Here is a 16,222-nt window from a genome sequence, read left to right as displayed (position 1 = left end):
TTTTTCGGTCACTTCCCCCTCCCCACCTCCAGACTTTCGAGTCTATCTTCGGCTATGCTTTAAAGATTACCTTTTTGGTCGCTCACATGCTCGCAAACTGTTTTGCTCTCTCATATGCTTGCTCTCATTTGCTCACTCACTGGCCTATTCCCTCTCTCTCTAGGCAGAGGCGGATTTATGGTTATACATAAACTTGCTACCCATCATGCCCCCCCCCCGTAAGTACGCCTCTGAGGTGTTATTATGTTGCAAGAGTTATGCTTGTTTCATGTTACACTAATGCTGTCATCTGTCTTTTACTCTTTGAAGTAGGATTTAAATTACACTCATGTCCATAAATTAAGGATAATTCAGAATCACACGGAAATCGAAATTTAAAGTAAAAATTTCCCCCGTAGAATTATCACGCACATCTGCAGGAATGATATGCAAATTTCAGGAAGCCACCAGATGATGCCGATAGTACATCACAATGACGAGAGTGTAGGTGGGGGGGTATATAAGGAATGGTGGCAAAGAAGTAAAATTGTTCACAAGAGTTCTGTAAGGCGCTCAGTGTCATAAGCGAATAGTTATGACACAGAGGACGCATGTGGATGATTTTTTACGTGGTAGAATTATCGGCCGCCTGGAATGTGGGCGTACTCAGGTGGAAGTATCCGAGGAACTTGGAACTGTCCAAAGTGTCATCTCTAGGCTTTGGCAACGATTCCAAGATAACGGAAATGTCAGTAGACGTTACAGTACAGGTCACCCCCGAGTTACAACGCAGAATGAAGACCGGTATTTGGCAGTAACTGCCAAAAGAAGCAGACGGAGCACAGCATCCGACCTGTCTCGTCAGCTATCTGCAGCCACGGGTACCGCAGTTTAAAGGCAAACCGTGTACAGACGTTTGGGAGATATTGGTCTATATGCTCGCAGGCCTGTCAGATGTGTTCCGCTCACGGCAACTCACTGTCGGCAGCGATTAGCCTGGAGTAGAGAACATGCAATGTGCACATCGTCACAGTGGGCTTGTGTGATGTTTTCCGACGAGTCCAGGTTTAGCTTGCAGTCTGATTCACGTCGGACTTTCATATGGAGAACGCCAGGTACCCGTTCCCACCAAGACAAAATCATTGAACGGCACCGTTACGGTGGTGCAGCATTGCTCGTTTGGGGTGGAATTATACTGGGTTCCAGAACAGATCTGCATGTTCAAACCGGAACCATGAAAGCCCAAATTTATCGGGACATCATTCTGGAACAACATGTACGTTTGTTTAGGGGTGCCGTGGGCGCAGAATTTGTGTTTATGGATGACAACGCCCGTCCTCACCGAGCAAACATCGTAAACGAATGCCTTGAATCTGAGGATATAACCCGTATGGAATGGCCAGCATTCTCACCTGACTTGAATCCGATAGAGCATGTGTGATGTGGGACATGCTTGGCCGACGAGTTGCAGCCCGTCAACCATCTCCTACATGTGTACCGGAACTTCGGAGAGCATTGCTTGCTGAGTGGAGTGATCTTCCCCAAGATCAGATCGATAATTTGATACTCAGCATGCCTAGGCGTTGTACGGACTGTATTTCATCGCATGGGAGACATACAATGTATTAACCATCATACCAACCATGTAATAGAAAGTTTTTGTAAAGGAGATATTTTTTACAATTGCTCCAGGGAGCAAAAATCGTAGTTTTTATGAATGGTATCATACATACACCATCGTTTTTGTTCTTCATCTTTTGTTTAATAAATGGGCTTTATGAATAAGTAACGTTTGTTTTGTTTCTGAACCTTTATTTGCCGAAGCTGGCATTATCCTTAATTTATGGATATGAGTGTACTTTGTATATCGTGTATATTCAATCTTTTTTCAGTTTTTTCCAAGATCTTCGTCGCACGATGACCGAAATAGGGCAAGCCAGTAACTTTCTCGATGTAATCTTCTCACTGTAAAATCCTTTAGCCTACCCAGAACAGAAAAAATTCTAAAATATTAATAACGATAACAATAATATGTGGCGCATCTTCTCCACCATTATCATCATAGAGACTTCTTTTCCGTCAGACGTCGTCATCGCCGTTGTTGGACAATGTGTAAGTCTGATGCCTCAAGGGGACTAGATGGCAGTTTTCGTTCCGTAAGAATCGGACAAGATAGGTCCTTAAATAAATAAATAAATAAAAATGTGTTCTATATAAGTGCTTTTTTCTTCTTCTTCTTCTTCTTCCGCGTGTAACTAACTCTTTATGGATACATAGTACATAGCCTTAAGGGAAACGAAGAAGAAAAAAGGCCATTGGCTAAGAATGTTGTTGAATTGCTCGACTGTGGTACGTACGTGCAGGAAACGATCTGGAAACTTCTGAGGATAGAAATGTTTTCCCGAATGTTGTCTTTTCTTACGCGATTTTTTTTCCGTGTCTGCGTCTTCTTCTGATTCGAAAATAGTCTGGTGAGTTTTGATTTTACTGGTGGTAATTTATTGAAAAATTTTGTGTATATGGTCTTATAGTATCTGTGTTTTATTGATTGAACTAGCTACAATACACGGCACTGCCCGAGTTTTTTCTGTCTACACTGGGAGCATTGAAGAAGTGAAAAAACCAATGTAAATGAGCAAAACGTGTCTGTTTTGGGAACCACGACAACCAAAGTGAACATTCCAAAAAACATTGTTGAGGCCCAAGAATAATTGTTGCCCGACTGTTTTCCCACCCATTTCGGGCATTTGCTCAGCTCTGACGAACTTTTAGAGTGGCCTATCGTTCGCTTTAGAGATCTGAAACTGTACCGCGGGTTGCTCAAGTGATCTGTAAATGTGTGACGGGTGGTCTTAGTGCTCTGGAACTGTGCCGCTGGTCACTCAGCTGACTGGTGAGTATCCACGGGCCACTCAAATGATGTGGAACTGCATCGTGGATTCACTTTGAGTGATCTGAAAATGTGCCGTGAGCCGCTTGAATGATCTGAAATTGTCATGTGTCGCTCAAGTGATTTCTAAATGTGTCACGGGTCGCTTGAGTGTTCTGAAACTGTGCCACGGGTTACTCAAGTGATCTGCAAATGTGCGGCAGGCCGCTGGAGTGACACCAAAGTGATCTCTAAATATATCACGGGTCGCTTGAGTGATCTGAAACTGTGCCACGGGTTACTCAAGTGGTCTGTTAATGTGCCGCGGATTGCTTTAGTGATTTGAAACTGTGCCACGGGTTACTCAAGTGATCTGCAAATGTGCGGCAGGCCGCTGGAGTGGCACCAAAGTGATCTCTAAATATATCACGGGTCGCTTGAGTGATCTGAAACTGTGCCACGGGTTACTCAAGTGATCTGCAAATGTGCGGCAGGCCGCTGGAGTGACACCAAAGTGATCTCTAAATATATCACGGGTCGCTTGAGTGATCTGAAACTGTGCCACGGGTTACTCAAGTGGTCTGTTAATGTGCCGCGGATTGCTTTAGTGATTTGAAACTGTGCCACGGGTTACTCAAGTGATCTGCAAATGTGCGGCAGGCCGCTGGAGTGGCACCAAAGTGATCTCTAAATATATCACGGGTCGCTTGAGTGATCTGAAACTGTGCCACGGGTTACTCAAGTGGTCTGTTAATGTGCCGCGGATTGCTTTAGTGATTTGAAACTGTGCCACAAGTTACTCAAGTGAACTATAAATGTGTCGGTGGCGACTCAAGTGCTGTGGAACTGTGCCGCCATTCACTCACTTCGTTTGTAAATATCCACAGGCCACTCAAGTTATGTGGAACTGCACCGCGGATTCAGTCGAGTGATGTATAAATGTGCCGCGGTCCACTCGAGTGACTTTAACACCGTGCCACGGGTCACTAAAATCATCTGTAAATGTTTCACGTGACACTTAAGTGATCTAGGAACTGCACCGCGGGTCACTTGACTAACCAAGAGCTTAGTTCATTTCTGAAAAATTAAGTTTGATTTAGTGGGGGCCACATCAGATGCCTCCGAAAGGCATTTTTGGCCCACCACCTATGAATTGGGCGTCTATTCGCTAGACACGAACGATACGCTTCAGGAATATTGCAAAACTTTTGACTTCACCTCAGTATTTGAACAGATTTTCTCAACGCCCATTACTTTTAATGCACGATGAAATTAATTCATACAGTATTTACAAGCCGTAACGAAATTATTCGCATCGTTATTTGCTATAAGATTTCAAAGTTTGTTTTATTTCAGATTGAAAATAATAAAAGCGTTGTTTTCATATGAGACCAGTTTATAATGAAAACATTCAATGAAGTAAATGCTAGGGGGGTTTTTTTTTCGGTTTTAAAAGAAGATTCAATTTTTGCGTGAGAAGCCTCTTCAAAAAGAAGAAGCAAAAAAATGTTTGTATTCAATGAATAATGAAACATTCCTTTGAATTTTAATGAAGGTTTTGTGCTGCATAAAAGAGGGTGCAGTTCGCGTTTTTTCTTTTACCTGCGTATATGGTAATGAGAATTTTGTTTTTCTTCAAAAAAAATAGTGGATTTGGTGGTTTCATTGCAAACGATGACGTAAGTTGCGGTTTCCAAGGGGTTTTTTTTTTTGCCCGACGTTAATTATTTTCTCTCTTTTTGTGTTGTTTAGCGATCAAAATATTTTAATGCTAGTGCCAAATATCTCAGTTTTGTTCTTATAACCTTTTTTTCCCCCATTATGTATGGGTAGGGGGGCTCGATATTTTTAGGAGAGTACGGGCCACTTCATTGATTTGAAAACCTGTCGCGGGCCGCTTAAGTGATCTATAAATCTGGATCACTTGAGATTTAAGTGATCTAGAAATGTGTCGCGGGTTGCTTAAGTGCTATGAAATTGTGCGGCGAGTCACTGAAATGATCTGTAAATATTCTCCGTGTCACTGAAGTGATCAAGGAATGTGCCGCGGGCCAATTACATCATGTGGGAACGTGCCGTGGGTCACTGAGTGATCAGGAAATATGCCGTGGGCCACTTGGGCGATGCGCAACTGCGCTGTGGGCACTTGAATGGTGGGAAATTGTACGACGGGCCATTTAACTGATCTGTAGATGTGCCGCGCTATCTGTAAATTTGATGCCAGCCGCTTGAGTGCTCTGAAATTGTGCCGCGTGATCTGTAAATTTGACCCCAGCCGCTTGGATGCTCTGAAATTGTGCCGCGTGATCTATAAATTTGACGCCAGCCGCTTGAGTGCTCTCAAATTGTGCCACGAGTCACTCAAGTGATCTGTAAATGTGACGCAGGTCACTTGAGTGATGTGGAACTGTGTCATGGACCACTTAAGTTCTCTGTAAATGTACCATGCGCCATTCAAGCCATGCGCTCTGTAAATGTGCCACGGGGCTGCAAATGTGTCACGGGTCGTTAAAGTGTCCTGAAACTGTACGACGGGTCACTTGAATGATCTGTAAATCTCAATTTTGTTCATTTTTAAAAAATTTGGTTTGGGGTCACAGACCGTTTCAAATGAGTGCGAGGGTCACATATGATCCGCGCCAGGGGTTGGGCATACATGATTTATGGCTCATTCTATTCGAAGACATACAGATATTTTTTTTCAATTCTTGTTTCAGTTGTTCATTTTCTTATACCATCATTTCTGAGCGAGAACTTTCAAATTTTTTGCTCGGTGGGGGCATGAGATTTTGAACATAAATTATTGGATGTTCCTGGTGTAAAAGAAAGCATACGAATCTTGGTTTAGCCTCGATGAAAATAAGGAATGCTAGGTCATTCCCTGTGAAAGCTGTGTGGATGATTATGTTCTTGGGTTTCTGGATTTTCCACGAAGCCTGGGAAAAGTGTGATGACAGCTGAGTGATTTCAGACTTGGCCACTCTTCCGCGGAAAGGCTAAATCAGGAGATCGCACCAAGTCATGAAGATGATTATGCCTAGTTTATACTTTGGTCTCGTCCTCCTGTTAAGTAAGTTTGAGTGACTGTATGGTTAAGTGAATGACCATATGATTGATCAAGTGAGTGTCTGTGTGAGTGAGTGACCGTATGGTTGACGAAGTGAGTGTGCGAGTGAGTGACCGTATGATTGACGAAGTGAGTGTGCGAGTGACCATGTGAGTGGCCGTATAAATGATCAAGTGAATGTCTGCATTAGTGACCATATTAATGTGTGAATGATCATGTGGTCAAGCATTTTATTACTCATACGATCACTTATCCGGCCACCAACTCGATCACTTATACGATCACTCACGCATTCACTTTGTCATTCATATGGTCACTCAAGCACTCACTCCGTCACTCAAATGGTCAAGGCAGGTGAAATGACCGGGGCGGAATGTATAGGGAACGAACGTGTCGGGGGTGATATGTCGAGGGCGAAATTTCCGTGAAAACCGTAGTCACCACCCTAAAAATATTATTCACAGTGAACGAAGCTGTTTTCACGGCAAATACACCCATTGTGCAACGAAGTAAACAAATAGGGGCAAAGTAATGACAATATTCATTTATTTTGTTAACTAAGGTGGAAAGTAGTTTTTTCCTTGATGGAAGACAAAAGGTCTCGGCTCTTAAGGCTCTTCGTATCAGTAAGTGGACACTCGTCAGGCCATGTATGCATCATCATCATCACCACCACAATCATTATGTATTTTTCATGGAGAAAACCTCTAAAAAAGAAGGAACATTCCTCTGATAAGAAACGAGAGCAAAAAAGTTCCCACGTGTTATCTTCAGACACTTTTTTTTTTACCTTTCGTCACTCAAAACGATGCCAAGAAACATGAAAAAGAAATTTCCTCATGAGTTAAAAAAAAGGAAGAGAAGGGAAAAAAGCACATCCCCCTGACATAAATAAAAAGAAGTCCAAGTGAAATGTGTGTCACAGCTGCCAAAAAATGCCATCAATTTCCCGTCGGACCCAACTGGAATGAAGGAAAGGAATATATGTATATCTGTCTCTGAATCTCTTCATAACATTTAAAGTACTTCAGAGTCGTCATCAAGTCACTGATGTCCGAAACATGACTCTGACATCGTTTTGAAAAATTAAAAAAAAGTTTGAATTTCACTTGAAGGTGGCGCTGAAAACGCGAAAAAATCTACATAACGCATAAAATTCAATACAAATAGAAAAAAATTAATGTTTATGGAAATTTGCGTTACATAAAACTATCACATTTCAACATGGCCCCCCACAAGGGGTGGGCTGACAAGGCTCCAGCCCTGGGGCCCGGGGTGATTTTAATCATTTTTTTGTTTTTCACGCTATAAAATCATCATAAAGGGACCCGTGAAAGTCTGGTCGGATTGACCGTAAAAGATCCCAGCCTAGGGGCCCTGCTTCAGCCATGCATTTCAATATGAGCGCCTTTCTTTCATCTCCCGCTACATCTAAACTGGTGGAAGGGTGCTGATGTTGAAATATGATAGTTTGATGCAACGCAAATTGTATGTCATAAATATTAATCATGCACTTCGTGTTGTACTTTATGAGTATTGTCGAGTTTTTAGTTTTACAGAGCCACCTGTGAGTCGAATTTGAACTTTTTTTCATTTATCAAAAAAAAAACTCAAGGCCATGCCAATGATTTAGTGCAAACCTCACCTTTCTACGTCAATTGATTTTTTTTATTAATTTTTTAAATGTGTCCAGGACTTCTCACCCACCCTGTATTAGCTCTACATTCTTAACCATAATTTTGAATCTTCATAACCACGGAGATATGAATTAAGTACTGTAATAGGGTACGTACAGCGGTTACGTAGGAGGATATACGAGTTATACACATATATCTACTAGTAACTATCTATAGATAACGAAAGCTAATCTGATAAACCCGGATGAATAGCACCTGAAAATGAAATGTAAAGATACTATTTTATAGATGAAGCGGAAAAATCCCGAAATAGAAAGCGTGACGCCCACGCCACGCAAAGTCGATAGAAAACTCTCCTCAAAAATGGACGTGCGAGTTACGTTTGAATGAAAGCAAAGCAGCGTAACTCGCTTCACAATGGATATTTATATAATGGCTTTTTCTCTCTCTCTCTCTCTCTCTCTCTCTCTCTCTCTCTCTCTTCCATTTTTATTATTATTACTCGCGAAAACCATAAAGCGGTCAATCCTTTCATCGGTTCACGAAAAACGTCCAAGAGAAAAATTCGATAACGCAAGGAACAAATCGGATTCAGACAACTGGCGCCCTCTACTGGTGTTGCTTCCAAGTACAAAAGGAAGACGTGGGTTTGATGTCACAGAGGGAAAATTTGTCTGATTGATTGTGTGCTGGGGAACAATAAAAGTTGTGAACAGGCACCTCAAACTAATGTACATGCATACTTACAGGTACTGGGTATTGAGATATTCTAGAAACCATTATATGTATACGAGGTCAAGTTGATCCCCCCCCCCACCCCCTGTCAGTGAAATTATAAAACTTTTAAAAATCACAACCCAATCGATTTAAATCTACGCTGAAGTTCCATTGAGTTAGGGGATACCTACCTATACAGTTCAGAGCCGCACTTAGGGGTGTGCCACAGGGGCCCCCGTAAGGGTAATATTATTACAGTAAGTAACGCACTCTTGCGGAAATAAAAGTGAAAAAAAATATGCAAGCGAGTGCGTGTCAAATATATTATCAATTCTAGGATTTTTTTATTGATGAGTAGATATTTGTAAGCATTCTTGTATATTCTGTGTCTTTTGATGATGACAGTTGTGCACGTAAGTGTGCAGAAAATTCGAAGTTTTTACTAGAAAGGAAAATTATATAATATATTGATTTAGCGGGGCATTTTTACGATTCGAGCGTAACCGTTAGTAGTCCTCAAAAAACTTAATAAATAATTTTATATATTAGAGCGCGCACACACATTCGGAACCTATAGTCTAATTCAGCTTGGAAAATGCATACATTATTCGCTACCAAGAACTTCCGTTTATTATTATTATTATTTTAGCACTTGTATGGTTTGGTCCCTAAACTCTTCAATTTTTCAAACCAATTTTCCCGATGACTGGTTCTTTTCCAACATTGTACGTATTCTTTCGTTATACCCTTTTTTTGCACAGTCGACCGTGAAAAACCGAGTTCTCTAACGATTTTGGATATTCAATGACAAATTCATCAGGCACCTATTGTTTCGCAGCTATAGAAGGCAACAACTAAATTATAGAAGCTTCATCCGCTCTTGGCTAGTCAGAAATATTGTTTCACGACAATCCCAATAACGGTTATTCCCGACACCCCACCCCAGCGCCCTCCCCCCACATCTCTCTGATTCTGTGACACTTCAGTGTGCACAATAAATTCAAACGCGCATGGGCCACCACCCCTGTAAATACGCTTTTCTCTAATTCTTTCTTTTAGTCACCCACATGCTTGCCCACTTTCTTGATCATTCTTTTGGTCAATCACTGACCTTGTCCCTCGCTCTCTATAGGTCACTCCTATGCTTACACGCTCTCTAGGTCACTCTTTGGTGTTTATTGTTTGGTTATTATTGACGCGGTATCTCGCAATCTAGGTGACTCTTTTGGACATTCACGTGCTTGCACACGCCCCAGGTCACTCTTTTGGTCTTTCGTTGACCTCATTCCTTGCTCTATATGTCACTCTTTTGGTCACTCCCATGCTTACAAAATCTTTGGGTCACTCTTTTGTTCGCTCACAGATATCATCCATCAGTCTGTAGGTCATTCTCATCATTTTGCACCTTCACGGTTTCACTTTAAGGAGCTCACCGTACAGGTCCCTCGCACTCTGGAGTCACTTTTTTGGTCACTCACGTGCTTACACATTGTTTAGATCAATCTTTTGGTCACTCGCTGACCTGGTCTCTCTTGCTCTCTACGTCACTCTTTAGTTCATTCACATGCTTGCAAATTCTCTAGATCACTCGTTTGGTCACTCATTGACCTAGGCAGAAGAGGATTCATGGTACTATCGACTGTGGATAAAATTTAGCCACCCTTCTCCCACTCTCCTAATTTTTTTGATCAATTATTCCTCGAATTCACCACCCCTCCGAACTTGTCATCCTGGACTACACCCCCACCAAGCACCCCTGTAAATATGCCTCTAAGCACATCGAGATGGACTCATAAACAGAAGCGCATTTATGGTTTTGTCTCCTGTGGGCCACATGAATTTTGTCGCCCCTCTCTCATGCCAGTCTGATTTTCTTGACGACTCATTCCTCGAATTCGCCTCCCTGGGTGAAAATCCGCTTGACCCCCCCCCCCCAGTTACTACACCTGTATCTCCGTCACTCTTTTAATCACTCGCATGCTTGCATAACCCCCCCCCCCCCCCACATCCTAGAGCAGGACCTCTATGCTTAGATTTTAGACGAGTCCCTCAAGCCAGACATTTCACAAACTCTTCTATCGGGAATTCATAGCATGAAAAAAGAAATGATGGTAATACCACCAGGCGCTCCAGGGCTTGAACCCTGGTATCCCCATCCTTGTGGGAAGGGCATGCGTACTTGCTTACTGTTTTGGGCACTCGCATGGTGCGCACGGGACAATTACCAATATGTTTTTTTTCCATGCTATAAAATCACTATAGAAGGGTCCGTGAAAGTCTGGCTTAGGGACTCACCAAAGATCCCAGGCTAGGAGCACTGCTCCAGCATGTGGGGGCCATAGTCACTCGCATCCACACATACTATAGGCTACTCTTTTGGTCCTCAACTGACCTGGTCTTTCGCTCCTTTCTCCAGGTCACTCTTTTGGTCTTTAACTGACCTGGTCCCTTGCCCTTCAGGTCACGTGATTAGACACTCTCTAGGTGACTCTTTTGGTCATTCACGTGCTTAAACACGCTCTAAGTGGTTACTCACGTACTTGCACACTCTTTTCTTGTTATTCACATGCTTACACACTCTCTAGGTCACTCTTTCGTTCACTCACATGCCTCTAAACTCTCTACGCGTCACCCGTTTCATCCTTCCCTGACCTAGTCCCTCTCTCTCTAGGCAGAGATGGATTTAAGGTTTTACTGCCTCTGGACTATAAAAAATTTTCCGCCCTTCTTGCTATTAATTTTCTTGACCACTCATTTCTCAAATTTGCCACACCCGCGAATTCGCCGCCCTGGGCTATAGCTCCGCAAAGCCCCAGCCCCCGTAAATACGCCACTGCTCATATCTCCTATGAGCAGTATATGGTTTTTTGTATTAAAAAAAAGCTTAAACGGAATATTCCAGACAGAAATGCTTGAAACAAAATAGCCCTTCAAGGGCGTTAAGAGATAAAATAGAGTGGATAAATAAACTATCGAGGCGTTATATAATCGATACGACTGACTTGCCTTGACTCGCGAATTTTTTTTTTTCCCCACGAAAAAGGTTCGGTGCAGTAAAGTCTTTTTCGTACAATTCCAGGAGTGCTCTCATCTTTTCCTCTCGTTTTTTTTTTCTTTTTATGCTTGAAGCCTTTTCGGTTCGACTAAATCTTGTTTAGCTATTTCCGGAAACAACAACACTTTCGAAAGGAATGGGAGCGGAAGAAACTTGTGAAACCCAGAAAAATGTCGGGAGTAGTTACCTTACCCCCCCCCCTACCCTCTAAACTGCAAATTCCTTAGTTTATCCTATTTAGGTGGTAATAACTAACAATAGGTAGAGGGACGGGGAAGGGGGGGGGTGCGACCTCCATTCGCCTCATTTACGTAATGTGCTTTGGATAAGTAGTAAAAAAAAGGTTTTAAGTATGGAGATTGTTTTTAATTTCTCTATAATGTAGTGCGTCTTAAAAATACAACAGAGTATGAACGAAAACGACAACCAAAGTAAGTTTCGGTACACGAATATAGAACTAATTAACAATTTTGCCTTTGCAATAATTTTGACTTGAATAACAAAATTCCAATTTGAGTTATAACAAAAAATTTTTTAAAAACCCTGTCCCAAAAGTTTAGAGGAAAACATGTGAAACAACGTATTCCCCAAAGAAGTGTAACAAATTTGCATATAGTTGGATTACACATGGACACAGTATACAAGGTACATAGGCAACAGAGCATATGGCACTTAACTGGCGAGCCGTCAATCCTTTGTTTTTCTTTCTTTCACGAGCACAATTCAGGTCTATCGCCATAGGCAATTCACTACCTAGTGAGTTGTGCCTGAAGTGTAAGTATGTGTACCTAACAGTCTGAGTGCGTATCTAGTGTTGCGTATGATTTTTCAGTGCTGCCATCTATATCTCAGATATGTCATTCATATATGTTGCTGGGATTGTATTGCTTGTAAAATTTGAGTTGCTGTGTTTTTTTTGATATAGTTTATTTATAACGACATCCGTATTTTTTATCAGTCACCTCATTGGGCATTTTGTCTGTTGTGGTCTTTGTATTTGTTTATGTATTTGTATAGGTACTAAAATAAAGACTTTTAACTTTTAACTCAAAAACCAAATTGAAAAGTTGTTGCCCCGTCTCCCCTTATGCCAACAAAAAAAAAATCCACGTTTCTAAGTGCAATATTCACGATATATTCGAATATCACGAGATATTCCAATTCGAAAAATGAAGGGAAATTGGAGAAAAAAGCAGCGTTAAATACGGAACATTTCGTAATTTTTGACCCTGTACTCTGTGGAGCACAAACGTACTTTTCCCGTGTTTTTCAATGCGTTTTCATTGCGTAATTTAATTTAATTAGTACGTCATGACATGGCCCGCAACAGGTTCACCATCACAGAAAACAATTTGTTACAACCGATATTCCGTAGTATCCTATTTCGTTATAAGTGGGCTTGACTGTATAAATAAATTGAGAACATCCCCACTTCTCAGTGCCGAAACATATGTCGGCGCTCTGAATTTCTAAATAAGATGTAATTTTTCAGTCTTTTTCGCTAGACTCGGGCAAATTATTGATTTCAATTATTAAGGGTATTCATCATTTCTTTACTTTCGAATGTGGGGGGGGGGGGTAGTGGTTGTTTCGTTTTTTACTAAAAACACACTGAAATCCTGGCTCAAGAGAGGGGAGGATTGGCATTGTGAATATTCATCTCTCATAGTCATGATGCTGAACTTTTTTTTCGCAGAACTTATTTTTGTTTGCGGTGATTTGCATTTGAACTTCATTTCCCGCATTTAGCAATTACCCGTTTATGTTTATAGCAATTATTAGCATCTTTGCTTACCCTTACCCATGCCACAACCACCTAAATTACACATCTATCTAGGTTATCTAGGTGGTCGTGCCCAGGCACGTCAATTCAACTTTTTTTCGGGGGTTTGGCAAAGAACATATACTCAATATATGTATGCAGGATGATTCAGAAAAGATGGGGAAAACTTTAAGAGTGATAGTCTGCGCCGTCTTAACGCATGGACTCACATGGGCTCGGCCGGGGGCCTCAGAAAAATAAGAAATGGTTGAATTTATCGAGAATTCGTCAGGGAGGGCCTCAGAAAAATCACTTGGCCCGGGGGCCCATGATCGTCTTAAGACGATCCTGGTGATAGTACACACCAATACAAACAATTGTCGTCAAAGAATGCATGGTCTAAGATGGAACGCAAACGCGCTAGCACGTTTCGAAACAGCCGCTCCGCAAACGTTAAAACGGCATTCATGTTGAAATTTATCGGGAGAAAAAGAACACCAAGCATGCAAATGTAACTTGAGGAAGAAGAAGAAGAAACCGTATGCAAATCTACGTCACAGTGAATAAAAGACGCGGACGCCAGCTCTGTGAAGTTATTCCAGCAGGCAACCGCGCGTTCTAACAGTTGTAACGTACGGGATAATGACGCACTATAGCAATACTAAAAAAGCAGAAATGCATTTCATTTACTTCCGTTTGCAGCTCCGTAAATGAAGTGCATGTCTGCTTTTTCAGTATTACAAAAGTGCGTCATTACCCCGAACGTTACAACTGTCAGAACGCGCGGTTGCCCGCCGGAATAACTTCACAGGGCTGGCGTCCGCGCCTTTTATTCACTGTGACGTAGATTTGCATACGGTTTCTTCTTCTTCTTCTTCTTCCTCAAGTTACATTTGCATGCTTGGTGTTCTTTTTCTCCCGATAAATTTCAACAGGAATGCCGTTTTAACGTATGCGGAGCGGCCGTTTCGAAACGTACTAGCGCGTTTGCGTTTCATGTTAGACCAGTGGTTCCCAACCGGGGTGCGAGATGAAAAAAAAATTACAGCGTGTTGACTAATTATTCAGGAAAATTAAAATGGTGATAAAGATCGAACTTTTCAATTCTTGAATAATATGAATCATACCAATATATTGAAGCCTCATCTTCGCGCTCGCAGAAATGCGTCGCACGAATTTTGCGGTGTAAAAGTTTCTTTTTTGATTAGCGATCGAACTTTTTTTTCAGATTTCTGTTGAGAAAAAATACGGCTATTTACCATTATATATTATTTAACTATTTCGTGGTTTGTTTACATTGCTTCCTCGTGTTGTGCTTAGATTTGATACTGTTGTGAAAACACGTGACAGGAAAACGTCAAAAAATTCAGTCAAAGAAACATCAATTTTTTGTTGTGTTGCGGCTGGAATCAATAACTATTCAAAATGTGAATCCTTTTTTCCAAATCTCAAAAACAAATGTTAAAGAAATAGCAAGTTTTTCTGGTTTCGTTTTTGAATTAAGTTTTTAAAAAAATGAAGTCAAAATTAAATATTAGCTATAAGCGAAAAGACGGTAAACAAAGAATTCATAGAAATTAATTATCGGATAATTAATGTAATTAATTATGGGAAAAAACCTGAATTTTCTAACATAAAAAACGTATTATCCAAGGAGGAGCTGGAAGGTAAGTCCCATTGCTCTGGGGAATTGCGGGAAGGAAAAAAGGTTGGGAGCCACACTTTGCCACCATACATTCTTTGTTGACAATTGTTTGTATTGAAGTGTACTATCACCTCTTAAAGAGTTTTTCCCCCATCTTTTCTGAATTACCCTGTATACAGGGCGTATGGCATCTTACTGGTGAACAGTTGATCCTAGATGTATATACACTCATTGCCATAAAAATTTGCTCACCAAGAAATAATTGTGGGATCGAAACGAAAGTTTGCCTGAAGGTACTTGTCGGGCAGATATGCAAATGATTAGAAATGCAGCGTGATTGCGCATTGCGTAATGCCACTAGAGGGCGTTGAACTTCGTTCTCCTTGGAGTATAAAACGGGTAAGCAGAGCTTGCTGGAGTGTATTTGATCGTTTGCAAAGGAAATGCTGAGGTAGACATGCCGTTACGCCGCCGTCGAAGACCATATGAGCAGTTGTCAGAGTTCGATAGGGGAAGAATCATCGGGATGATGGAAGCTGGGTGGTCAGCTCGGCGTGTAGCTCGTCAACTAGGCCGTTCTGATTTTACTGTGAGGAGGTGTTGGGACCAGTGGACAGAAAAGACGTCATTTACACGGCGACCAGGTTCAGGACGCCCTCGACAGACCAGTCGTCGAGAAGACCGTCTCATCATCCGAAACGCACGCGTAGAGCCAACTGCCTCATTGGCCGCTATCCAGACACAGGCAGCAGCTTCACTACGGGCCCCTGTGACTTCCCGAACCATCGCAAGGCGCCTGGCTGAAGGACATCTGGTATCGCGGCGCCCATTACGTGTGCTGCCAATGACACCCACCCACCAACGCCTCCGTTTGGAGTGGTGTCGAGCACGACGGGATTGGACTGCAACGGAATGGAACCAGGTCGTCTTCAGCGACGAATCGAGATTCAACTTGAGCAGTGATGACAATCGTGTTCGTGTGTGGAGGCCCCGTGGTGAACGCTTCAATCCTGCCTTCGCTTTACAGCGACACACCGCTCCCACAGCTGGTGTCATGGTATGGGGTGCCATTGCTTACGATACACGGTCACCCCTAATATTGATCCGTGGCACAATGACAGCCCAGCGGTACGTCCATAACATCCTTCAGCCACATGTGTTGCCACTCATGGCAGGGCTCCCAGGAGTCATTTTTCAAGAAGACAATGCTAGGCCACACACAGCAAGGATGTCACAAGACTGCCTCCGCCACATTACCACCCTTCCCTGGCCTGCTCTATCCCCAGATTTGTCACCAATCGAGCATATCTGGGATCATTTGGGACGGCAAGTTGGACACCCTACGAGGTTGGTCGAACTAGAGGCGCATTTACAGTAACTGTGGAACGAGATGTCTCGAGACATCATACGGAACTTGTATGCCTCAATGCCCGCTCGTATCGCATCGTGCATTCGCGCTAGAGGGGGGTCCAACAGAGTACTAAAAATTCT

Source organism: Pholcus phalangioides, unplaced genomic scaffold (assembly GCF_987345545.1).
Source record: "Pholcus phalangioides strain wild (caught in Gottingen) unplaced genomic scaffold, Ppha-v1.0 ptg000022l_1, whole genome shotgun sequence".
Classification (NCBI taxonomy): domain Eukaryota; kingdom Metazoa; phylum Arthropoda; class Arachnida; order Araneae; family Pholcidae; genus Pholcus; species Pholcus phalangioides.
This window is presented reverse-complemented; position numbering follows the sequence as displayed.